This window comes from Tyto alba, unplaced genomic scaffold, assembly GCF_018691265.1.
Source record: "Tyto alba isolate M040663 unplaced genomic scaffold, T.alba_DEE_v4.0 Super-Scaffold_48, whole genome shotgun sequence".
Classification (NCBI taxonomy): domain Eukaryota; kingdom Metazoa; phylum Chordata; class Aves; order Strigiformes; family Tytonidae; genus Tyto; species Tyto alba.
The window spans coordinates 22,400,416-22,427,024 of NW_024881324.1; the positions used below are offsets into that span (position 1 = coordinate 22,400,416).

Sequence of the window (26,609 nt, forward strand, 5' to 3'; positions counted from 1 at the left end):
CTGAACAGTGGCTGTAAAAATGATGCTGTGGACAATGTTGAACAGAAAAGGAAGAAAATAATTAAAATTAACCTCTGTAATCTCCTTCCAAAATAATGATAGCAAACTGAACTTTGTTTAAATTCTGTCAGATTTCAGTGCTCAGAGAGGCCATGTAATAAATTATGCATTTACTTCACTTAACACTGGCAGTGACCTAGTCATGTAGGAAGAAAAAGATTGTTGCTTCTAGTGTGATTCAGACAGTTTGCATCTTAAAGTGTATTTGATGTTCACCTTAAAAAAACTAAAGTAGTCTTCTCTGGTATTTGGCACAATTTAAGCTTCAGCTTTCCCTAAAGATAGCAGAAAGAGGCTTATTCCAGTAAAGAAGTTTCTGTGTAAGCAGAGGCATCACAGCTTCCACAGGCTTTTTTATGATCTGATACTTATCTTCTGGCAGGGGTACTTCTGAGTATTAGTTGTGCCCAAGCGTATTGGGTATGAGCCTCACAATTAATGTGTCAAATGGGACACTTCTAACAACTGCAGGGTTAGAAAAATCACAAGAAAATTCAAGGGGATGGAAGAATATTCTTGTAATTTTTCAGACTCAAATTCTTAGAAAGTTCTATTAATTTCTTTGAATTATTTCCAAAATCTCATTATTCAGGCATAATTTGTCATTTTCAGTAGCTTTGAAAAAAGAATTGTGGGAAGAGAACAGAGATTTAAATTGTATGTGATAGATTTGCTGAAGCCTACTACCCTTTAGAGAAAGAATGTGGCAGTTGTCTGCTGTTGATCTCAGGAGTGTTTGGGAACAAACCTGGGTAATATGATACAACTTTATTCTTCATTTTCTCATGTTTAAGGTTTTATATGCAAATGTACATTTCATGGACAAATTAATTTAGGAAGGAGCTATAAAGATTTTAACCTCCAACTTCTACCTCTGAGCTGAACATTAGCAGCTTACTTATTCCCAACACAGTTCATCAGCCTTCTCTAAATCTTCAATCCCAACTATCATACGCAGCCTGTCTCCTCAGCTGCACTGTAACTGTGTTAAAGCATAGGAGTTGCATCTTTATCATTTGAAGGGGAGAATTTTTTGCTCAACATTTTACGTCACTGAATGGCACAGATCAGCGTGCGTTGATATTTCATTAACTGAATGTGCATATAGCAACTTAGATAGGCATCCTCGTATTTTTATACAATAAAATCATAAGGCTTAAAAGCCACTTCCTAATTTAGTGACATGAAATAACCTGCATGGCTATCCATCATGTTTTGTTTGATTTTTTTTTTTTTTTTTTTTTTTTTACTCAGCTGAAAATCAAAAGATATGAGAGAGAGTAAGAGAAGCTTAAGGTTAAATTGATTCTGGATAGTACCAGAGGAACACTAAAGCTCCAGCTTTCCTCCAGAAGAGGAAAAACATTTGCCTGTAGAATTCTGTTCTTTAGCAGGAGCCTGGTACTGTTGAAACACAGAGGATATTTACCCAAAATAACAGAAAGTTAGCACTTGGGGCTGGTTATACTTTAAAGAAAAACTTTAAAGAAAAAGTCTAAGCCAACATTGCTGCAGCTGTCTGTCTTGGGAGGTTCTGAGCAATGTCTGCTAAAAACAGGACAGCTGGTGGCTAGTGAGGTAGCCAAGGGATTGATAGAACAGGCTTTCCTTAAGTTTTCTTTTTGACCCTTGTGCAATTGTTTCACTTTCCTGTGCTCCTCTGTCTTCTTGTTCCCTATGTACCAAATACAACAGGAAAAGCTTCATAGGCTGCAAGAGTCTTGTTCAAATGCAGGTACATAGAGGATTGTAAAGATGATCCCTCATGGAACTAAGGGTCATGTACATATCAAGACAAATGTGTTCAGTGTCAGTGAGTATTTGGCACCTCTGTAAATTGAGATATTTGTGTAAATATCTAATTGTAGTAAATCAGTTTTGACCATGATAGCCAGGAATGAAATCTCAGTTCCACTGGTGTTTGTGTCAGAAATAACACCAACTTAAATAAGCTACAATTTTGGCTGTAATTCCTTGACATCTTTCTTTCCTAAACTCTCTCATTTGCTGACCTCTTCAAATTCCTAATCTTCAGGATGTTAAGAAGCTGTAGAAAGCAGATCTGTTCTTCATGGCTTACTCCAGAACATAAGGCTGGACTAGTCAGACATGGACATAAACTCTATGTACTCAAGTCATTACATCTGAATTTGATCCTCCTTTCAAAGCATGCACTCCGGAGCTGAATGCAACTCCTTTCACTGAACCTTGGCAACCTAGCAGGAGAGGCTGTTAGCAAGTGTGAACTCTCTGCTTGGGATCAAGGGACTTAAAGGCCTGCCAGCTGGCTTCTTCAATTATCTGAAGTTTTCTTATGTCTTTCTAAACCTCTGGGTAATTGGGGTTATATACTGTATTGTTTACTTTAATTTTGAACTAGTGCTGTTTAGCTGAGCTTCAGCGATTTGATAGTCTTTGGTCTTTTGTTTTTATTATTTGATGTCTCTGACAGTGCAATATTTAGCCACAACTTACGCAATTTTTACAGTTTCTGTGCCTATAAGTAGTATGAGCACTAGATAACGCATTAGTTTTTTGATGAAATGAATGCATAAAAGATCTCCATTATTCTGTTTGGATTTATTTCTAAAATCATATATAATTTGGCTCCACTTTGCTTTTGATTGTTTTCAAGGGAATATCTGCTGAGCCATTAGAAATTAGAAAACTCTTGTTTCATAACAGGAAAGTAGGCATAGCAATTGTAATGTCCTACCAAAATCCTTTTCAAACAAACCCCTTCCTTTGTCATGTTAGTAACTGATCAAAACCAAAGATCCTGTGCTCCACTGTTTAGCAGCTTTTTGGCATAGAACACAATCCAAATCAATCTGGAGTAGTATAATTAAAAACAATACACTCAAGTCTTTTTTCAAACAACCATGTGTTTACTGCTGTTATACAAGCAGCAGTTTTTGCTTTGAGACAACATATTACACCTTTTCCTTACTATTTCCTACATTTCCAAGATAGCAGAAGGGAGAGTGTACAGGAATTTGGGAGATGAAGAGAAGGAATAAACTTATGTTAGGGATGTTAGGAAGTAAATTGTAGGGTACAATTCACATCTGAGATAAGATGGAGGCCCATTTCTTTTATAACACCTCTGCAATGTGTACAATATTATGATATTTGGACCCTTATCCTTTACAATTTCTCTTCAGCACATTTCAGAAAAATTAGAAAGTAGTTATAGTCATATTTTTTAAATGGTGAAGTGCAGCATTGGAAAGACTGTGTTACTTTGGTAAGAACTTAATTTTTCTTTTTCTTTTTTTTTTTTATTTTTTTATTTTTATTTTTTAATCCTGAAGTCACTGTCCATCAAGATGTTCTTTCTGCTTGGGTCAGAACAGTTTAGTCAAAGCACTCTGCAGGTTTTATGGGGATTTCATCATATATTTTATCTTTTCCACCTGAATTGGAAAGTTTGAATCCTAGTGCCATTGTATGAAGCTAGACACTGCAGTGATAGACAGCCCTTGTGCTGTCTAGGGATCCAGGGCTGCTAATAACTTCTTACTTGTCTACAAACATAAAAGCCAGACACCATCTGTTACTTAATGATATACAGCAACCACCCTTACCTGTGCTGAGAGGTAATTAGCCTGCACTCTATTGCTTTTTCACATTAATAATAATAAATGCTCAGGCACTAGATTGCTACAATGAAAAACTACAATTTTAAAGGGCCCTAAAAAGTCATGTAGTATATTCTGTTTTCTGCTCTTTAAAAAAGAAAAAAAAAAAAAAAAACAAACCTGGCACAGAAGAGTTGTGAAAGGTAAAGATGTTTCAGTTCATAAAATCAAAGTTGAATCTACCAAAAGAAATCTCCCAAGCCACTGAGCAGTTTATCAGAAATCCACACCATTCTCCCAACTGATGGTGTAAATCTCACCATATGGACTAAACCGAATACAGTCAAATGGGCCTGAAAGTATTTATTCCCGCAATACACAGCAAATAAAAAAGTTAAGAAATCTGAAGCCAAAATGAGACAGAGTATCAAGAAAATAAATTACAGGAAGGGACTAATGTGTCCTAAGAAGTTCTGGAATAAAATAGAACTGTGGCTAAAAAACAAGTACATAAGTACCTTTTATTAAAGTTTGAGTTTCTCTAACAACTGAGCCTGTATTTAGGAATACATAAGTCAGCACTCTTCTGGAGATGGCTGCCATGTATCACCATTTAGATTTGGCTGCTTTATATTTTGCAGGGAGAAACTGGCTTATAGGAGTTGAAAAGAGAGAAGAGAAACCTTGATAGTTCAGTCAGATATATGCAATTTTTGTAGTGTTTTTGTAGCTATAGCACATATTTTCAAACTTCATTTTTTTCCATATCAGTACATACAATTTTTATTATGAGGAACTTAATTATAATTTGAAAATTACTGCATATCCTACCTTTAAGCATTTCCTAATTGGCTGAAGTTTGAATTTAATTCTACTGCAACAAATAATAGAACTCTTCATATTAAAAATATTTTTCTTTCTGTGACTAGCATGGGGGACAGTCTCTTGACTTCAGTAAATTTCATTTCAGCTTCTTACATCTCTTCTTATACCTTTTGCATTAACTTCCAGACCCTATGTAAGAAAGACTCTATAAAGTTAATTCTGGATTGAAATATGTTTTACCTAAGTGTAACATTTATACGTATGGAGATTTCAATTTTGAGATTTCTACATTCAAAGTGACAACACATTTTGAAAACAGATGTTAGTCATAAAATTTATCCTAACTGTATATGTTAATAGCATTGTTTGCTAGCCTGCTTAAATTTATACAAAACTGTATTCTCAACTTTAAATGATGACTCTTTTTAAAAACTATGCCATGTATTCTTTGAACAGAAATATATTGGACTATGATATATTATAGCAGTCTTCTTCACACAGGAGAAGAGAAACTGACTCCCAGTTAGAAATGCTTATTTCATTTCTGTACTGACAGCTGGTCTTGTTCCCTGCCTTAAGGCCAGGATTAAATTTTACTTTACTACACTGACACTGGACAAACCAAGGGAAACCCAGAGTCTGCTCTGGTTCTGTATTTATTATGTAGACGGAGTAGTCACATGTAGAGTATTCCCTTTGCTCATTCTTTGACATAGAAACATCTGTGAAAAGAAGCGCAGGCCTCCTGTTTCTCATATGACTGAAGAGTCTCATTGTAACGAAGGAGGACATGAAGTGATACCAGCTAAAATTAAAGGTATTCAGAACAAGAGTCCATGAGAAACTCTACATGGCTTTCAGGAGTGTTTTGAATGTTGTTAAGCTGCTAGTATTATTTTTTTTTTAACAAAGCTGAACACTTAAAAGATGGGAGAGTATAGAAATGGACAGATCTTTAGGATTTGTATAGACTAGTTAGTCTGAAGCAAATCCCAGGAAATCATTTACCTGACATACTACAGTTTAGAAAATGCTGTATGTAATTGGTGTGAACATACCATAGTTGTATGGAATGAAGTCTTTATAAATGAGATTTTCTGCTAAGGTCAAACATCTGATTAATACATGTGTGTGATTTCATACAGCACACTAAAATTCTCTAAATTATTTACTTTACCACTGATATTGTGGTTCAAGCAACCTTGTTTTATGTAGCTATTGTTTTGTACTAAGCAGATTCAAAAATGAAATAGTAAAAGCTTTTCATTAAAGGGGTGACTTCAGGACTATCTGAGGGAAAAAAAAAAAATCTACCTGAGTATCAAAGCAACTTTATAACTTCTATTAGAAGTCTAAAAGAATTACCATTTGTCCATAATCTTGTATTGGTAGTTTGCAGGTCAAATGCAGGTGTGTTAGAACTAGATGATCTTTAAGGTCCCTTCCAACCCAAACCATTCTATGATTCGTTGATAAACAAATACTGGGACAGTATGCAGATGAAATATATATTGGTTGTATAGAGAACTATGTGGAAGGCAAGACACAGCTTGTAGAGTGATCCTCTAATCTATCCTCTAATGAAAGTAGAACAATTCAACAGCAGGAAATTTAATACAGCAAAATTAAGTTCTTATATGATCCAGTTTTCACTTATAATGGCAGACCCTTTTCTGAAAATACTCTCTCAGGAAACTGCTAATGAATCATCACAGAAAATGACCTCAGAAAGAAGTTTCAGTACTCTACTGTGGCAAAAAAGACAGAATTGTACTTTGAATGAGTAGGAATGGGACCAAAGATAAAAAAAGAGAAGGTGATCTCATGTCTGTGCAAGCACAGAAAGGCCACTATTAAAATACTGTGTATAGCTAAGATGGTTTTATTGCCAAAAAGATGTGAAGAGACCTATGCAGTACTTCTTAAAAGAAGGCAAGATCGGGAAAGTAAGTCTTCTGAAATGAGAGTTAAAGAGTTCAATTTATTCTAGCATGATCTTTAGATATAGGTACAATACTGATGGACAAGATAAGTGAAAATTATGGGGTTTTTCAGGCTTGATGAGAAAAGTGTAACAATATGCCTGATTGAAAGTTGTCAAAAATTACTATTTTACTAACATATGCATTCTAGGTGTCAGGATAATTAATGAAATTCAGTTAATAGAGGCAGGAAAAATAGAAGCATGTTACTACCATAAAGTTGAAGTATATTTCAAAAAGAGGTTTTAATCCAGGGTTTGGGTTGGGTTTTTTTGTTGTATTTTTTTTTTGTTTGTTTGTTTGTTTGTTTTTTGTTGTTGTTGTTTTTTGTTGGGTTTGGGTTTTTTTTCTGTTTTTGTTTGTTTGCTTGTTTGTTTGGGGTTTTTTGTGTTTTTTTTTTTTTTTTTCAGTTTTTTCCCTTTTTTTTTTTTTTCCTGAAAACGCTTGTCAGATTGAATGGTACAGATGGTTGGGTTGGGTGGTGCTGTTTATCCTTTTAGCCTTAGAACTTCTCAATATCTGACTTACCCTAATCATTCTTCCAAAGCTTGGGTAAAAACAGGATCACACCATTCTGCCTCCACATGTTCATCAAAACACTTCCAACCCTCATTAGATAAGAACACCATATCACATGCCAAGGCTCTATGGCTTTAGCCAGTTATTTGCTGGGTTCAGGATTAGTTTCCAAAGCACAACCAATGAAAGACATTTTTTTCTGAGCATGAATATATGTTTTCCCCAGGATTTTCTCTGGTTTGTCTTGGACTGAATATGGGACATGGAATTGTGTTGGTCCAGTACTCTGAAGTGCCATGGAAAGTCCTCTATTTATGTTTGTGACTGATGTATCTTTCTTATACAGCCATGATCATGCTAATAAGCAGATTTACAGCTAGAAAGTGAAGATAATTTTATTTAATCTCATCTTGTGTAAGGAGCCTTGAGGAAGTGCCAAATAGTTGTGTTCTTCAGCCCAGGATATGGATTGCCCCTGTGGGTTGCCCAACCATATCTAATCAGTTGTCTCTGCCATGAACTTCTCAAGTTCCTGGCAGAGCCCAGAGCTCTCCTCTTTTCTGCTCGGTTTTACAGGAATTCAGTCTCATGTGCTTCATCCTACAGTCACTGGCCTGCAGTTTACAGCAGATCAGATTATGAGGTCTAATGTTTTTTATTGGATTGTGACAATGCAGGTCTACAAAACAGCCACAGCATGCCTAGAGTATGCAATTCAATGTGCGTTTCATTGTCTGTTTGCACTACTTATAATTTGTTTATTTTTCCTATTGTACTTCTGTTTACTAGCTTGAGCCCATGGGTTTCAGCTTTCACCTAGAGTATGGGAACTGCTACACTAATTTGATTAAATTTCAGGTTTTCCTATTATCTGCAAGTGACCTGAAAAGAAGAGTAAAGGAGGTGGCATTTTGCAGGGAAACTGACGGGTAAGCATTGCCGGAAATGGAGAGGAAAGAAAAAAAAACAAATAATGGATAGGAGTAATGATATGAAAATGTGGTGAAAAACGTGGGTGTTGAGGAGTGTCAGGAAGTGGTGCTGTTACCAGTACCCTGCAGAATACCTGATGAAGTTCTTGCCTCAAATGTTTGGGAAAGATGGAAGATCATATCAGAACAACGAGGAGAAAAAGACACAGACCATACTATAGCTGTTGGAACTGGCCCAAAAGATGATAATCTTGAATGTGTTGATAACTGAAATGCCTTACATAAATAGAATATTAAGACTGATTAGAGTGAATCATTTTTGTGACAAACAAATAACGTGTTGTAGATCAAAGGAATCTCAGAATCTCAGAATCTCAGAGGGCTGAGGTTGGCAGGGACCTCTGGAGGTCATCTGGTCCAACTCCACTGCTCAAGCAAGGCCACCTAGAGCTGGCTCCCCAAGATCATGTCCAGACAGCTTGTGAATATCTTCAAGGATAGTGACTTCACTACCTTTCCGGGCAACCTGTGCTAGTTCATTCAGGCTCAGTTTCAATGCAAAGTTTGAGGAGTCTGTGATCTTTGTTCTTCTGCATTTTTTAGAGAATGTTTCATATGGGATAACTTAATCTGTTTCTGTCTCCTTAGATAATTCTAAACAAATTTTCTTCCTTTCCTGGAAAACAAATATATGTAATTCCTGCTTCATCAGACAGTTATTTTTCTTGAAAAAATTTACTGATTTTTTTTTTTAATTTACACAAATTTTTCTGTGTGTTTCTGATAGGGAAATGGTCAGAACATTTTCCAAAGACCAGTAGCCCTAAATCAATTTCACAAGTGTTTATGTTTGTATTATCCTGCAGTTATATCAAAAAGAGCATTCTTTCTTGTTTTGTCACTTGTTATCTTGCAAGCATATGTGTGATGTACTACTATGTGTAGAAGTAAATTTATGTTAATATTTATATTAGAGAAGATGTGGCTGGAGAAATGCTTATTGCATTTGAAGTGCAATGTAATGAAAGTAGTAGTTCACTTTATGGTCCCCATCAATTGCCAAGAAAGCTCTGCACAGACCACAGAGAATCTGCTCTACTCTGGCAGTAGAAAGGGCCATTGTGTTTGAGGAATAAAGTTGTCAATCACATTCTTCTCCTCTTCAGTATAGGCAACTTTAAAGAATCTTGGTATTCAGCAATCATTGTTTGAAGCCAAAATTACAAAGAAGGAAAAAGGACAGAACCTTTTTCTTTTAACTTTTTAATCTAGCCATTCCTTTGAAAAGGAAGAGCATATGTAAGAAGCTCAAAATATGAATTTTATTCCAAGACAGCTCTTATAGCAAAAAGAGGTCTTTTCTTGATCTCCAAGGAATAAGATAATGTAGCAGTCTTACTCAGGCAGGAAAAAAATGGATAAAAAATATACCAGCAATGCAAATGCATTGTAGAAAATTATATTAATTTTAAAATGTGAGAGCAAACAAAAAAATGGCCATAACCAAAACCAGTAAATATTTTGAAATTTGCATTTCCTATACTGAGAACAAAGGGAAAAAATGCAAACAGGAAAGAATAGAAAATATAGAGAAAAAAAATCAAATCATTTTAAAATTACACTGAAAATAGACAAAGAGGGTATAGTATGAATAAAAATAAAACCTGAAAACTCTGAACCTAACTTTATTTAACACCTATTAAGCATCAAAATGGTAAGGGTATATGGAGTACACTACTATACTCCAAAAGCTAGTGGAAAACAAAAATGCTTAAAAATAAGGTTTTACTACTTCTGTCAAAAAGAAGCCATTATAAGAAAGGCTAGGGAATTGAATGGGATAATTTTTCAAGGGAATAAAATACTAATATATCACAGGATCTCTGTTTCAACCCTAGAAATGAGACAGGAATTTAAAAAAAATAGCAAACCCTGAGAGATGAAGAGGATTACTTCTATGGTTTCCCCAGCAGCCACTTTTTGTATATTATGGACAATCTCACAATATAAGGTACTTGAAAGACAGATAAATTACAGAGGGAAAATTCAAATCAGCAGTTTGAGCTTAAATTTTAGAATAGAAGAAACCTAAATATTTTATATTGCATATGATCCTTTGACAGAGATACAGAGAATTTACCTTAAATTCTTTCAGTGAATTGCTTGTATAAGTGTATCTAAATATCTCCTTTTTAGCTTGATGTGGTCCGCAGGTGGCTTTTTCTTTATTCAGCAGTCAGTTATGCACATATATATCCTTGCAAAGCTACATTGACTGATGGTTGTTTATTCCTAGAACGTGCAGAATGTTGTAATACTTTTCATACACAGAAAATAAATCTCCAGAGTGGGAGTATTTTACATCCAAATTGTATTCTGAAGACATAAGTGTTGTTTTGTCTATCTTTAATCTGCTAGTAAATTGCCATCTTTCTGTAGCGATCCAACTGCTAGATGGCCATCGACTGTAATGTAAATTTGTAAATGGTATGTAGAAACAGTAGTGAAATTTGTTAACAGTATCCGAATTTAATTCCCAATACTCATTCCATTTATCTGTATTTTTAAAAGGTCCCACTAATGAGTTTTTTATGTAATTTATCATGTTGACACAGTTCAAAGCAGATGACTTAAATCTTGGTTGTGAAGTAAAGAGCTGGTGAACTCTTGCTTACTGTAGCTTCAGTGAAGTTAATGGAGAATTGAATGTGCAATAGGGATCCTCCGTGTAATATCTTAGAGGGCTTGATCTTTGATAAACATTTAGCATAAGTTATTTTAGTATATCTCTAGTGTTCATTTCCAAATGCTCTCCAGATTTCTGCTGGAGAGTGTATCAATTATTCTCTTAGTACTGTAGGAAATACGCACATTCCAACAAAAAACTTTTCTTTTTGTCACAAAGAATTCCTACTAAATATGAAAAGTTTTTTAATTAACTAAGAAATAGTGGTATGTTTCTGAAAGTTGAAGTATCTGACAGCATTTGTAAGACCTGACCTATATAAATGTCCTAAAATTGTGCTGTTGCAAGCAGATCAGCAGTAACATTTTAAAGATCCCACAAGCACACGGAGACCAAATTTTGCCCACTGTAATCATGGAAGCTGCTCACTGTAGAATAGTTATGCCATACATATGAATATTTACAGAATCTTGGGACTAATCTGGTATTATGATCACAAAAACTAAAACTGCATACAGCATCAGTCTCGTAAAAGTGCATGTCTCTTTTCTGGTCCATGACAGCATTGAAATAAGTCGAATGTAAAAAAAGTTGTTTTATTACCAAAACAAAATAAAAAACTCTAAAACGTGATAAAAATCATGACCATGAGCTCCATTAAAGAATCTGATATTGAAGCTCAAATTTGCTATTAAGCAGTGGAGTCCAAGAGGTACCAAATATACCCTGATCCTCTGAGAAACCAAAGAATTCCACCAAGGGAGGAAGACGGAAAGAAGGACTGTGTGATAATGAAGCTATAGATACTGTAGAAATAAGAATTCCATAATTAGAGATTTTGTAGTGTGTTTTACCTTCTTCCTTAATCAGAGGAAATAAATAAACTGATTTTGGAGAGTTTATCTGCAGACTGCCTCTATAAGAGCAAAAGGGTATATGTTGAAGTTTGTGCTTTTTTCAGCTGACAACTATGAAACGTGATGGAGAGTGTCTTAAATTCTGATGATGATATCTTTGACACTGACTAGACTCTTATTTTTTAAAATTTTAGAAATTCTATATTGGCAGTTATATGCAATTTATCGGGCAAGTCAGGAATGTAATCTCTGTAATCATTCCAGTATGTTTTTGTTCTTTTAAACACTGTCAATTAAGAGCAGTTTGATCATTATGTCTCTAGAGCCTCTCACTCAAAACATTAGTTCAACATGTTACTCTTCACGGAAAATGTGCTAGCTGAAAAGACAGACTAGTGCTTAAAACGTATTGAAACCTGAAACATGTTATAAAGATATTTTCTCTATTTTAAGGTAAGCCAGAAATTTCTTCCAATAAATGTTTTTCAGTTACCTAAGAGCCACATGGGTTGTCACTTTAATGTGCACAAAAAAAGGTGCTATCTCTGAGGCATTAATGAGATTTTAATCTCTAAAAATAATCAGTCATGACTGCTGCTTATTTGTTGATATTTCCCTGACATCATGAAATACTGTCCATTTTTAAAGTCATTCAACAATTTTTAATCACAGTAGACCACCATGAGTCATTAATTTAATAGTTCTAAATTCTGGCATATTATGCATCAATAAACATAATTTCTCACCTTTTTTTTTTTATAGTTTGAACTATTTTATAAAGTTTTTAGATGCTTTACAGGATAGTATCAGCAATGAAGGCCTGGGATGCTGTTCTGATAATCTATGCAATATATAAGACATTATTTCAATACAACACTAAAGTTAGAAGATAAATAAGGAGATTGCAATTTCAAAACCAGAACCTACTGCAGTATGCAGATGAATGGCTTTCTTTCCACTACCAAATAAAACTAACATTTGTCTTGAGTATAACTGAGAAGGAAACCTGGTTTTCAGGTATTATTGTGAATCATTTTGAAACTGTCTTGGTTTGGGCTGAAACAGAGTTAATATTCCTTTTCAGGGACTAGATGAGTGCTGTGTTTTGGATTTAGCTTTGGGTTTGGTATGAGAAGAATGCTGATAGCACACTGATGTTTTCAGCTGCTACCGAGACTTCAAGTACTCTCCGACTCCTCATGTTCTGCCCATATGCAAGGGCACAGGGAGCAGGGAGGGAGCATGGCCACAGCACCAGACCCAAATTGGCCAATGAAATATTCCATACCATGGAACGTCATGCTCACTATATAAAGGAGGGGTGGTTGGGAAGGGGCTCTCTCGCTTCCGGGATTGAGATTGTGGGATCTTGGTATCTCGGGGTCGCTGGCCGGGAACGGGCTGGATATTGGTCAGCGGGTGGTGAGCAATTACCCTGTACATTGCCTGTTTATATATTTCTTTTTGTTTTCCCCCTATCATCATCATTGTTCTCGGTTTATTGCCATTATTAAACTGTTCCTATCTCAGCCTGCGAGTCTCCCTTTACCCCTCTAATCCCCTCCCCCATTCCCAGGTGGGGAGGGGGAAGAGAGGGTGACCAGCTGCAGTGGTTGGTTGCTGACCAGGCCCAAACCACGACAGAAAAAAATATACATTTTTAAAAACTCTTCTGTGTTTTTTGCATTTACAGATTTTTCTATGTATGATTACTATGCAGTTACTACTATGCTTTAATTGCATTTAAGATACTGTAGATATTTAAATGATGGTAACTTTAACAATAAAATAGTTAACTGTATCAGGTACTAGTGTTTGGTTTTATCTGCCGATGTATTGCATTATATATTGCTGGTTTTGTTTGAGGGAAAAGAAGAGTGTAGTGAAAGAAATTAGACTTTTTTTCCAAAAAATTCTCAAAATCCTTCTCCTAACTCTTGTCGAAGTTTTACCAAGACTTTTTAAGGGGACTGTAGAATTTTGCAGTACTTTAAAATTCATCCATTTATATGAATGCTTATCAGTACTATCAGCAGTTTAAAGCTAAGATATCTGTCAATTCTGAAGCTAGCCTTTGCTGGTCTGAAAGCCAGATGGCTTTGCCTTCTCTTACGTTCCCCCCCACACACTGTCCCCAGTGGTTGCTCACCCATCAGAGATGCTAAGAACTTCATGTTTCCCTGTCCTGTTGTGCTGCTGGGCTCACTTAGTAAATCTCACTCAGCAAGGTTTTCTTAAGAGATTTTGCGCACGGTAACAAATGAATCTTGGAGGGAAAAAAAAAAAAAATAGTAAAGAAAAAAAGAAGAAAAGTTCCATGTATCAGATGGTTGTGTTGCAAGTATAAACCCCTAACACAGGTTATAGGTCTTCAGGTTTCTTTTGATTGTGTGTATCTACTGCTGGGTTAGATTGTGGTGGCTGGTGTAACACATGCAGTTTGCCCGATTCCTGGGTAGGTGCCTGCCCACAGTGCCCCTCAGGATCGCTCCAGTGCAGCTGGGTGCTGCACCTAGCACGTCCTCTGGCTTCCCCCTCTAGGCTTCAGAAAAAGTTTGGACAGCCTTGGAAGGCAGCTGCTCTCAAGCAGTATTTCCGCTTCTGGATCCTCTTTCCTTCTTAGCAGTATGAGCATTTTAGAGAAAACATTCTGCTGTTTCCAGACGGAAAAGTCCGAGTTGTCCCCTAACTATTTTTGAAAATGTATATTCTGTAAAAGGCTCTTGGGACTTATATTTCCATAAAAGTAACAGAAGCATGTTAATAACTGTAACATTAGCTAAAGAGTGGTTTATCTTCCAACTGTGGTGATACTTACGAACCTTTTACAATGGATAGGGTTACAAAGCATGCACTACAGTGCAAGCAATTAAATTATAAAATACATTATTAATTAAAAGGGATATTAAAGGACTTAGGTCTTGGTCATGGAAATAAACCTCTAAATTGAATAATATCTGTTTATTAATACAGATATTGCATTGGGACAGAACAGGACAATGCTGGAGATCAATTTTTCTCTATTCATTTCGGTTATGGTGATGTATTGATTCCATTAAATGCCACTGATAAAAATATTTTTAGATGTGGTACAATGTACTATGCAAATCAAATTAATATTAATTGAAATTAGTATTAACTAGTATTAACTTTAATCATCTGAACATAAACCAATCCACATACTGCAAGTGTTAAAATATAAGTAGTGAAATGTTAGATGCATTAATATATGCATATGGATACTGAGTTTTCATTTACAGCAATGAACTTGCACTTTTACTGAAGCATTTAGAAGAATGAGAAGGGATCAGTAATCTATAATCCTATATTATATAGGACTGGAAGGAAATACTAAATAAACTTTTAGCTTTGAAAAACTTACTGTTAAATATGTTTTAAATATTTTTTTAAAATCTTTAAAGATCACTCTGTTAATTCTTCCTTATCAGTCATAGTCCTTCCTTATCAATCATAATTCTTATCGGTCATAGTTTTAAGTACTGTTGTGGGTTTAGATCATGCTTTTCTGCTACACCAAAACCAAATATTGTAAAACCAGTGCTTATTGTGTAGATCTGTTCTCTGCATGCATATAGCTACGTTTGGTGTTTTTAGTAATAAATGGAAGTTTCTGCTATTTTTTTTTTCTTTTTCTCATTGCTGATTATGTAGAGCCAAGAATTTCACTTGTTGGTCTTCAGCATAGCCAATTGAGAAAAGAATTTTTTACCGCATGAGAAATAAGAGACTGGCTATTCTGTTGTGTGACTCTCTTGAATGCAGAGATATTGCAGGTGCCCAACTTGGAGAATATTTTTATTATTAATACAGGAAAGTAAAAAGAAAGAACTGGTCTGTTTTCAAGATATCTAGCTCAGTTTTGTAGTTTCAAATAAATATTTAGATTGGAAGACTTCCTCCAGTCATGTCTTACTTCAAAATCAACTTGGATTTCTTAGTACTTTGGCTCATTGAGTTTTGAAAATCTTCAAATATTTTGAAAATCAATATGTAGTATGTCTTGAAGCAACCTGTCCCAGTGGTTAACCTCCCTCCCTGTAAAAAGCTGCCTCCTTATGTCCACTGGGAGTTTCCTTTTTTTGCCACTGGTCACCACTGTCCCATTTTGTTGCTGTGAACCTCACAGGAGAGCCTGGCTTTGTCTCTTCTACAGCTCCCTTTTTGGTACTGACAGACTGCTATTAGATCCCTGCTTCATCTCCTCTCTCTTCTTCAGGCAGAACAGACCCAGCCCATGTAACCTCTCTGTGTATATCAAATCTTCCAGCATCCAAACCACCTCAGTGGCCATACCACAGCTTGTTGGAGTTTCTCTGAGTATCATCCCATCCCTCCAGTGCATTAACTACTCCCTTCAATGTGGGATCATCTGTCAACTTGCATACTGCCCTACTGTTCGTGTTGTTGACAAAGATGCTAAATAGTATCTGGACCAATATTGACTCAAGAAACATAGTTCCTGGAGTCTTATACTACCAGTCAGACTCCCACTACCTTGTGGTCCATCCAACCCATAAGTCTGTAGTTTGGCTATGAGGATACTGTGGGAGGCTGTCGAAAGCCTTGCTGGAGTCAAGGAGAGATATTTGCATTGCTCTGTTGGTCTACATCTGGTCATTTCATCACAGAAGACAAGTTGGTCAAGTAGGATTTGCTCTTGGTAAATCCACACTTGCTATTCCACATCAGGTTATTGCTGTCCATGAGTCTGGAAATCTTTTCTAGGAGGATTTGCTCTATAAATTTGGTAGGGATTAAGGTAAGACTAACCAGCTTTGTAGTTCTGTGGCTCTTCCTCCTTACTGTTTTTGGAAGATGGACATGGTTTGCCATTTTTCAGTTGCTGGAGGAATTCCTCTGTTTAGTAGGTAGCAGAGACTATCTCCCCAGTGATGGCAGTCACTCCACTCAATGCTGCTGGATGCATCCTGCCCCATTTTGCATTTCTTCAATTTACCTACATAACTATAACAGGTTTGAAAGAATAAGAGATCAGAAGGATGGGACATTTTATCAGTAGATTGAACAGGTTTTTTTAAAAAACTATGGAAAGCCAGTGAATGAAGATTACCAAATACAGGAGCCATTAACTATTGGAATAAACTACCAAGGGAAGTGGCTGATAATAATTTTCTTGAATCCCTTAGAGCAAAACTTGTACCTTCCTGGACCATATGCATTAATCAAACTTCAGTCTCTAGACTTACTATCAGAGAGAGTGAGTAGAGTCTTTTGTCTTGTTTTGGTTAATTGTTCATTCTTGGTTAGAAGCTATGGAGTTTCCATTGTGATTGTTTCCTCAGAAGGAGCCACTCTTCAGTAGTTTTGATTTTATGGTAGAAAGAATGAGAAGAGTATGTTATAACAAAAGAGAACTGACAAATTCTACCTTATGAAAAACTTATTTCATTTTGGAAGATATGGGATCAAAAGCAAAGTACTTTAGCAAGCCTTTTTATGGGAAAAGGGCTTTATATGATGTGTCTTTCCTACACCTTTAATGAACAGATGGCTAGTAATCGATTATATGTATAATTTGGGCACTAAAGAAAATGTTGTCTTTTTTTCCCCTGCTACCATTAATCTATTTATTTTTGTGACAGAACAGAGGAAATGTAACTAAATGTTCTGTTTTAATTAAAATGAAAGTAAATTTATTAGTCAGGGAAACTCTGTGTTCTGTTTGTGCTTGGGGAACAGAACAAACATATGTCTCTGCTTCATTGTTTGCCACCATCTAGAATGAGGTTATTTCTTGTTGCTTATTTGGCCTATGGAACAGATCATACAAGTGATATTCTTAATTTTTATTAATTCTAAAGAATTCTAATGAGCAGTAATAAGTAAATGGCAGAAGAAAAGCACATCCTGAGAAGCATACTACTAGGTGTTTTAGTTTTTTAAAATCTAAGTAAATGGCATTCGTTGACATTTTCTAAATGGGAGCATGTGGTTGCCTGGTAGAATTGAAGTGTTTCTTTATGTGAAAACAAGAATAAGAATCAGTTTGTTTCCTAACTGTTGTTTCCATTTCTTCAGCTATCTCATTGCCTGGCTAGAGGAGTACAAAGTGGGGGGAGGCTTTTACCTTGGTGATATCAGAGATTTATCTCCACTGGAATTTTAAAAGCTTCATTAAAATCTTACAATTTCCCACTTGTGCTAAGCTCACTGAAGGGGAACATACTAGCACACCAGGCCTGGCACCGCATAACAGGAAGGATGCTGTGTCGACACAGTGGCCCTTAGTGGGGGAGAATCCCCATCGTCTACAGTGCACTAAGGCTACCCTTCTGGACTACACTATGTGTTCTTTAACCTTGTTTTCTTCTCTGACACTTCTAAATGAAAATGCTGTCAATCCAAGCTTTTGGAATTTGGAACTGACCAAGAAGTTTATCCTTTATATCACTTCCCTTCAGTTTCTTCCTCTTTCAGAAATCTACTCAGATTTATTCTTTTTCCTGTTGTAATCAGAAACTAGGTTAATTCAGTTAATAGAAGCACCGGCATTAGGCATTAATTGTCTTTTACAACCGTGTACTAAATGCAGTTGTCCTGCAAGAGTAGGTGATTCAGCAACTAAGAACTCTGATAAATAGTTCAGTAATTTTCAAAATTCAACTTCAGTCATATGTTAGTTCTTAATATAATTACATAATATAACAACTACAAATATAGTGCAAATCTGTCCCATGGTGGCAAAGAAGGCCAGCGGTATCCTGGGCTGCCTTAGGAAGAGCATTACCAGCAGGTCAGGGGTGGTCATCCATTGCCTCAGACCTGGTGAGACTCATCTGGAGTACTGAGTCCAGTTCTTGACTCCCCAATACAAGACACACGTGCAGGTAGTGGAGCAAGTCCAGCAAAGGGCCATGTAGATCATTAACAGATCGGAACATCCATCATATGAGGCAAAGCAGAGAGCTGGTGCTGTTTGGCCTGGAGAAAAGAAGGCCTTGGGGCAGTCTCACCAGTATGTATAAATACCTGATGAAGGTGTGGGGATAAGGAAGAGGAAGCCAGACTCATCTCAGTGGTCCCCACTGACAGAGCATGAAACAATGAGCACATACTGTTATGTTTAAACATGTTGATGCTGTACAGTTTTGCAAGGATCAAAACAATATCTGGGCACATCCTCATGTTGGCAAGCAGTGATTAAAAGTATAGCTGGTACAACACGCAGTTATAGTACAGGGGAGGCATGGAGGATTCCTCTAAGTGTCAGTGAAGATTCTATATCAAAAATTTCCCAGGTTTTCCTTAACATTGCTGCAGCGTGTTTCAGCATTATGGTTTCAATGGAAAGGATATTCTGACTTCAACAGAAATGTTATCATCCTCTTGTAACATTTGAGAGTTCTCTTTTTTGATCTGCTGTTAGCCTACTGAATGCTGAGTCTAAGGGAAACAATTTCTTTATTTTAGTAAAGATAAAAAGTACATAGTACGCCCCCGAAATAATGTCCTTTAGGATGGTATTATGAAAATCTCTCTTGAGAATGTCCCAGGAGATTTTGCCTGTTAGTATTTACCCACCTCTAAGCAAAAATTTATTAAAGTTCCTGTTACAGTGGGGAAGGAGGCTGTATCTCATTACCAGCTGTAAAAGCCATCAAATTCCACCAAATATAATCTCCGTATTTTTAAATCTGCCATCTTTGTAATCAGTTTATATATTAAAATAGAGTATCTAAATAACAATTTGCAACAATTCAGAGAGAATCTTGTCCTGTGAGGAATTATTTTTATCTATTTTAGTTTCAGAAACATCAGGATAGTTTCCTTACCAGGTTTAAACTTACAAAAATGCCACCTATTGCATGTAAACCCTATATAGTTACCAGGAAACATTTCATTTTACAGTGGTCACTGCATTATATACAGTTACAGAGTTATATTGATTTCCTAGGAAACATCCCAATTAAGCAAGTTTCTTGATTGAATGATGTCTATTATATATGCTAGCGTGAAATTCCACAGGATGGGCAGAAAGATCTACTGATGCCCGAGTCAAACACTTCACTGCCTTTAGCTGAGTCTTCTTGTTTTTCCTTGGTGTTGTGATGCAGAGACTGAGAGATGGAAACACCATGCTATTCTTTTGTGGCCCTTTATGTATTTTCTGTGCTTTCCTGTATTTGGAGACAGACTAATTAGCTCAGAGTTTTGTGGTAACAGGTAGCAAAATTCCAGGTACTATGTTGTTTTCTCCAAGTCCTGTCAGTATGTTTTACCTGTCATTTCATGCAATACTAAAGGCAAATGACTATATTATCACAAGTTTTCTCTGACTGGCAACTGTTATTGGCATCATATATCTAGGAACAGCTGTTGTTGTTTTATTAGAAAATACTCCAGTGATGCTTAGTGTAAAAGGAGCCAAGGCAGTATCAGCAGCATTGCCATTCCCTCTGCAATTAGTATTGTGTAGAGTTTGCTTAGCTGTATTAAAAATTAATTTTTTCTAATTGACTATTTAAACTTTCCAGAGGAAATACATGGCTTAAAGAATATTCAGAGAAACCATATGCAAAAAGAATTGTCTTGATCCTCTTCCCTGTGAATATTTGTGTGCATTACCAAATTTAAAAAAAATAAAATACAATATATAGTACGTGTGATCTGAGAAGCCTCTAGAGAGTCTTCATCAGGAACATTAAGATGACTTAGTTGTTTGTTCATCTGTTAGACAGAGTTAGAAATTTCTGTCCCGCCATTTTGCATCATAAAATATTGTTTGGATAAAAATGAAAATTTTGAATGCTGTGGTCTATTTTGGTACAATTTTCTATTAGAAGTCTAAAGACAGAAAATCGACAATTATTTTTAATGCATTTGATTTCAAAATTATATTTTAATTCTTATGTTACATATGTTCTTAAATTACTTTTAGGTCCTCTTCTACATAGAAATAGCAATGATAGCAATAGCAATAGTCAATTATGTCCAATTGTGATGCATCATCAAATGATATACTTTATTTCTATATCCCGCTTGACATATTTTACTTTTAAACCCTTTAGGACCAATTGTTAATTGCACTTATTGAAATATTTTTCAATGATAGTTCCTAAAGAACTGTCATTAGGAGATCACATACAAACTTTTAAGAAAATTCCTTTCTACTTATATTAGTAATTATAAGAATATTTATTAATAATCCTATGCGAATAAAAACGTTTATCAAGTAAGAAGAGAAATAGCGGTTGGAAGGAGTGTCATTGTTCTTGGGCATAATGCTAGGACTGGTTCTTATGCACTGTGGCCAAGAACAAAACCAATGATTTAATCTAGTAAAAACAAAAAGAAATCACAAGCAGTTGTACAGCCAGTGTTAACTGCTATCTGTTTTCAGAGGTGGTGTTATTCCTCTTCATGCATTGTGAAATTGGTGGCACGCAATGGTAGAATACTTTTTTTTACCCTTTCTCTCTAGGAATAAGGGAAGCGGTTTGTAATTTGCTTATAAGACTGGCAAGTTGCTGTTGGGAGGGGGGTAACTGGGATATTTCCTGGTTCTTTTGAACAAGAATGTGAAAACTCCCAGTACAGTTGTTCTCAGTGTGTGAGCTGAGATTCTTGGCAGCAACTGTGCTAATTCTCTTCAACTGCAGCGATTAGAGTGCACATGCCTAAGAACAAGGAAGAGTTGGACTTGACAATATCCTTATCCCAGTACGATTTTAGCATTCTTAATGTATCTAGGGTGCAGGAAATTTGTAATCTATAAGTGACCTGGATTTTTCATTACTTTGTGTATTAATGAACCACTCAGTCTGTTTATAACTGGTTGAATGTTAGTTGAATGATCAGTTCTCTAGTAGTTCCCTGCAAGATGATCAATACATGTTTAGCATATTAAGCACCAACAAAGAGAGACTGGTTTTGTGGGCATATTCTATAAAAGATTAACTGGAGCTGTTATCTGACAAAGATAATTTCAACAGCAGAAAAAGAATGAAGTTGGTTGTTTTTTTAATATATATATCTGTAGAAACTTGGTTACTCTTGGTATATAGCTTTTTGTATATATAGCATATATACAGCTATATATGCTCCTTCATAGCTAGTCCACCTCCTTTTCAGTATTGCTCTTAAACATACAAGTCCACAAATTAGAAGGTACAAAAAAAGCCCCTTATTTTTTCCACCCCCTGTAATCACTGTCACAAGCTCTCAAGTCTAGGAAGGGAACTTTCTGAATGCAATCAATAAAGTTTTTTGTTTTGATATACTGCTAGAACTGTGTAAGTCTGCTGGACCCCCAAGGTAAACTCTACGCACACAATGACTTCAAGGGTTATACCCAAATTTCCCTGGACTTCCTTTGGCAATACTGTTGCAGTCCCAGACAATAATTTTATTTTGAGGTTCTTTTCATGAGGCTTTTTTTCCCTATGACAAATTTAGATTCTTTTAACATTCGGACTTATGAAAGGATTGACCTAACATCAGTAATACAAAATCTCAGTATTTAGTCTTAAAATGTAGGCTTAAAAGAGACGTCAGAGTTCATTGAAGCTATTTTTTTTTTTTCAAACTGTCAGCGTCTTCCTTTAAATGGCATAATTTTAAATTGTTAAGAAAATCTCTGGCCGTTTTATAAAAAATTAGCTTGTAATACTGGTTATAATCTCTGTACACTGATATTCTTTGCTCCTGCCTGAAAGAAGTTTCTGAAATATGTAGATATGAATGTATATGCATGTATTTATTTTATATATAAAAAAGAAGAAAGAACTCTGTAGATTTTTTACCTTTCAAATGCTTTGCTAGAGCATCAAGACTTCCCTCTGCTTGTCATACTTCTTATTGCAGAAACAAATGAGTTGATGACTTACACTTTGAGTATTGGATGAATATTCATAATTCTGCCTTATTCACTGGAAATTGCTGAAAAAAAAGACCTTAAAATAAAATGTTTTGTTTCCAGCTGTATCCTTGTGTTGTTTTACCTAAGCAACACTTCATCCAATGGTTGGTAGTCTGAAAGGTAACCCTATGTTTTATCTCTTTCACTTTAAGCAGCGAGGACAGCATCTTTGGAGGGTGGTTTGGCATGACTCCCTTCTCATGTGAAATTGTGTGGACCTTCAGAGAATGAAAGGGAAGGGGTGTCTTTTCATTCCTTTTTTCCCTCTTTTTTTTTTTCCTCCATGCCACTAATGTAGCTACCTCCCTGACAAGGAGATTTGAAATTTACTTCTCCCATAGCGCAGTAAAATAGTGAAAGCATCTGGATAAAAGTAGCCCATCCCCCAGATCACGAGATCTGAATCTGGAGCTATGCAAAACCTAACAGAAGTTGCATGAGAGAGAACGTTCTGAAGAATGTGTATTAAAGCATTGATTCATATGTGCTGCAGTTGCAAGCCAGAGGACATATAAATAGCAAATTGAAACAGCTTCTATTTCATTCCCTCCAAGAGCTTACACCTCCCAAATTCAGACAACTAGCTGCTTCTTGCCTTCAGTTCCCTACCCTGCTTGCAAAATCATTTTTAACGTGTATTGCTGAACAGCTCAGAGTGATTTTGTTTGAAAAGTTCTCAAAATCCAGCACTGGATTTTATCCCGACTTTGATTTAAGTGATCTCAGTGAGCAGTGTTGTTCTTTCCATCTAATCTGGTGTAACGGCTTCCCTTCCGGTTATGTGAAATTGTAGAATTACTCTTTTCAGCTCTCCTTTTCCAGTCTAGATCATTTATACATGGGGTGCCTATCATTTATACTTCGGATGCTGCTTCTGACCCATAATACCAGTAACCAGTAGCTTTCTCTTCTCCTGTCCTGATGTTTCCTGCCAGGGCTTTGGGACTCTGGTTTCATGGCTCCCTCCAGGGCGAGCATCTTGCTGGCCAGGAGCAGGGTTCCTCTGGGACAGAATGGTATGTGCCAGGGCTTTGACTTATATGTTAATTACATTTTTAATACACTGCCTTAGCAGGTTCGATAAGCAGAGGCTGACACACGTTTGATCTGTTACTGAAACCCTAAATCAGGAGAACACCATTAATCTTCACTCCAAATAAGGTGTATTTGGAGTAGAGATGTCATATGAGGTCCAGATTTTGGAGTGACTTTTGCATGAGCTAGCCTGACTTGATACAGACCAGCCTGAAAGGACATAAATTATCCATCAACTTACTGTTTACGGTGTAGTAATATGAATATTGGGCGTTAAAGGGCAGGGAATCTTTTAAGGCTTAGGGTTGGTCTGGAAGGGGATGTGTGGCCAACGTGAAAGCTCCAGTGCCCCAGCAGGACTGGAAGGCGGCATTAAAGGGCATCATTCCATCTGAATCTTGCAGCCACCGTCGGACCATGCGGATGGCTGATGAACGAGCCGGCAGTTGAATGTTTAGCCGGCTGTGACGACTTTGCACAGAAATAGGAGTATTTACCGCCGGCTTGCCACACCAGTGCCGTACTGCCCGCTTTCCGCGGTGCGCCCCTTCCCTGCACTCCCACCCCACCCGACAGCCCAGCCCTCTCGTCCCCCGGCCCCCCCCTTCCCGGCACCGAATTTAGGGGCTTGCTGTCGCCAAGCCGGAGCCGTCCTTCTTCAGCAGCAATAGCACGAAAAGGGGGGGGGGGGGGGGGTGGCTGGTGGGGTGGGGGGGTGTTTCGCAGCCGCGCAGTTGCCGGACAAAGACGTGCCTGTGCCCGTCCGCACCGGTGATGTCGGTATGTAGGGACGGAGGGAGGGCTGGAGGGATGAATCGCTCGTCCTGCCGAGTGGCGGGGCCGGCCGGGGTCTGCCACCGAGCGCCTCAGCCCCGAAGTGCTGGAGAAGGGGGGGAAACAAGGCGGGGAGGGGAGAAGGACGGGGGCGGGCGGGGAGGCGAGGCGGGGAGCGGGGAGCGGGGAGCGGGGAGCGGGGAGCGGGGAGCGGGGGCGGGCGGGCGGCGCAGCCAATCGGCCGGGCTGCCGGCGCCGCAGGAGCGGCGGCGGGGGGCTGGGGGGCGCCGAGGGACGCGGGGCCGGGGGCCCTCTCTGAGGACGGCGAGCGGCTGTGCCGCCAGCACCGCGAAAAGTCCCCCCCCCCCTTTGCTTCTTATAAATTAAAGTGCCTTGTCACCAGTTAGGGCAAGTCAGCCAAGGTAAGGTTTCAATAAGATGACACTTTAATATGCGGCAACGTGGGTATTTCTGGACAGTGGTGCTGCTAACACAGCCGTCTAAGCAGTGCAAAACGTTTTGTGCAATAACGCTATCGCAGTGGGTCCACAGACTGTAATTTGTCTGTCTTAAAGTTACCGCTGGTACGTAAACCTTACCCTTGTGGTTGTGCAGAATCGCTTTTGCTTATCCGAGGCAATTGCAGGAGGACCCACAGAATGCAGGCGTGGAAAGGTAGCGGTGCTCTCTGTGTGTGTGTTTGTGTGTGACCGTGTTCGTGATACCTAAAATTCTGCTGCTTAATTTACGGGAATAATGTGCAGATGCATATTAATGGTGGTGTCAGGCAGATTCTTTAGCTCAACTCCCGTATGTGCGCTTTTGTGTACAAAAAGCATGCCGTGTGAAACTGCATGTGAAGAACACTAGGCTGGATATTTGAATACCATGTTTTTCTTTTTTGTTTTGTTTTGGTTTGTTTTTCCCAGGTCTATAATATTATGTGATAGCTGAGGATTGAAATCGCAGCAAAAAAAGACCTCTTGCAGATTTACCTTTAGCTGCTTCTTAAAGCTTAAGCAGTGACCCAAGTTTACTTTGTGTAAAGGGTACTGTAAATAATGCACAGCCAAAAATGAATCCTCTCTTCATTTCCTCCTAGACCACCCCCATGGTATTCTTAATGAACAAAAACTACTATGTGCTTTTACTTCACACCACATTTTAACCAATGGCACTGCCAGTGGTCTGGAATTGAGTGTTTTTGCAAGCAAAGAGTTCCTTAGGACAACTTCACTAATATCTGTCTTTGAAAACAAGATAGTCCTGAACCTCTCTCTGTCTGTCTGTGTGTGCCTGTGAAAGAGAGAGTCTGGTTTGTGTACACGAGTGACAAGATACAAGGAGGACAGGATACAGAAGCCAATGAAATGTGGCAAATGTACACCCCTGCATGTATTTCTTCGAGTGGGTCTCTGTAAAGCAGCATGAACATTTCTTGTATATTAATGTAGTTCATCATTTGTATTAGGGTTTGGGATAAATCCAGTTTCATGAGCATCAATGCCCCATTAGTTTTTCATAATCAAAAGAAGTGCAATGAAAAACACAAGTAAAATTATGACTTCAGTTAGCACAGGTGGTAAAATCACTACCTCTATTCAAGGTAAAGATTTTATTTTTCATTCCAAGACACTAAGCATAGCTCCTACATTTCAAAAGCTTTGCTTCTGTGCTGCAGTCAATCATATACAATTGTGTGAAAACACTGAAGCCTTCCTTCTGCAATAATTGTCCTTCTCCTGGATGATAGTAAATGTTTGTCTCCAGGGGAAATATTGAATTAATTTAAAAGTTTGGCATATGTTTGGCATTTTGTCTAACTCTAAAGGTAAGAAGACTAATTTAAGAAATAACCCAAAGGCTTCCCTAACCTATTCCACTGCCTTGACAGAATGTTTAATTTCAGACTTTTCTGAAGAAGATGTGGTACATTATAGTTAACCTATGCAAATTAAGGTGTGGCTCTATTTTTTTAATGTGAACCTATGGAAACACTGTAATAGTTTTCTTTTGTAGTTAGAATTACTAATCATTCTATTTAAGGACTCAGATAGATATTGTTTCTACTTAGAAAACAGACAAGCAAATGGAAAGCAAAAAACAAAAAACAAACAGACTAATTCACTGTTACTTGCTGTCTCTAAAAAATTACAGGAGAAATAGTGTGTCAGATAGCATTTTCCTTTAAATAGGAGCAGATCCAGTGTGCAAGAGTGGCGTAGGGGGCACTGTGCTTCTGACTGATCCATTTACAGATGAGATTCAAAACTAAATTCCTTCTACTTGTAGGTGCTGAGGACCCTATAAGGCTTCACCAGGTTAGGAGTGCTGACCCTGCTATTAGGACGAAATGGCAGTTGAAGTTTTTATACTTTGACTGGTAATTTCTCAGGTAGTTTAATTTCAGAGCAGCATTTTTTACTACCTACATTAAAATTGTTGTTGCCTGGTGTTT

The 26,609-nt window shown here is 37.3% G+C and overlaps 1 protein-coding gene across 14 annotated transcripts in view; it reads left to right on the forward strand.

The window, feature by feature from the left end:
• Window positions 1-26,609, forward strand: part of CDH18 (cadherin 18) — a 536,769-nt gene that overhangs the window by 245,309 nt on the left and 264,851 nt on the right. The window contains exon 1 of one of the 14 annotated variants that reach the window (XM_042806890.1): window positions 24,096-24,157. The exons of 11 other annotated variants lie outside the window; for them this stretch is intronic. The gene's annotated coding sequence lies outside the window, so the exon portion shown is untranslated. Of the gene's footprint in view, window positions 1-24,095; window positions 24,158-24,479; window positions 24,574-24,739; window positions 24,827-26,609 lie in introns of those variants that run through there. 2 more of the 14 variants (XM_042806889.1, XM_042806891.1) reach the window with 2 other exon arrangements.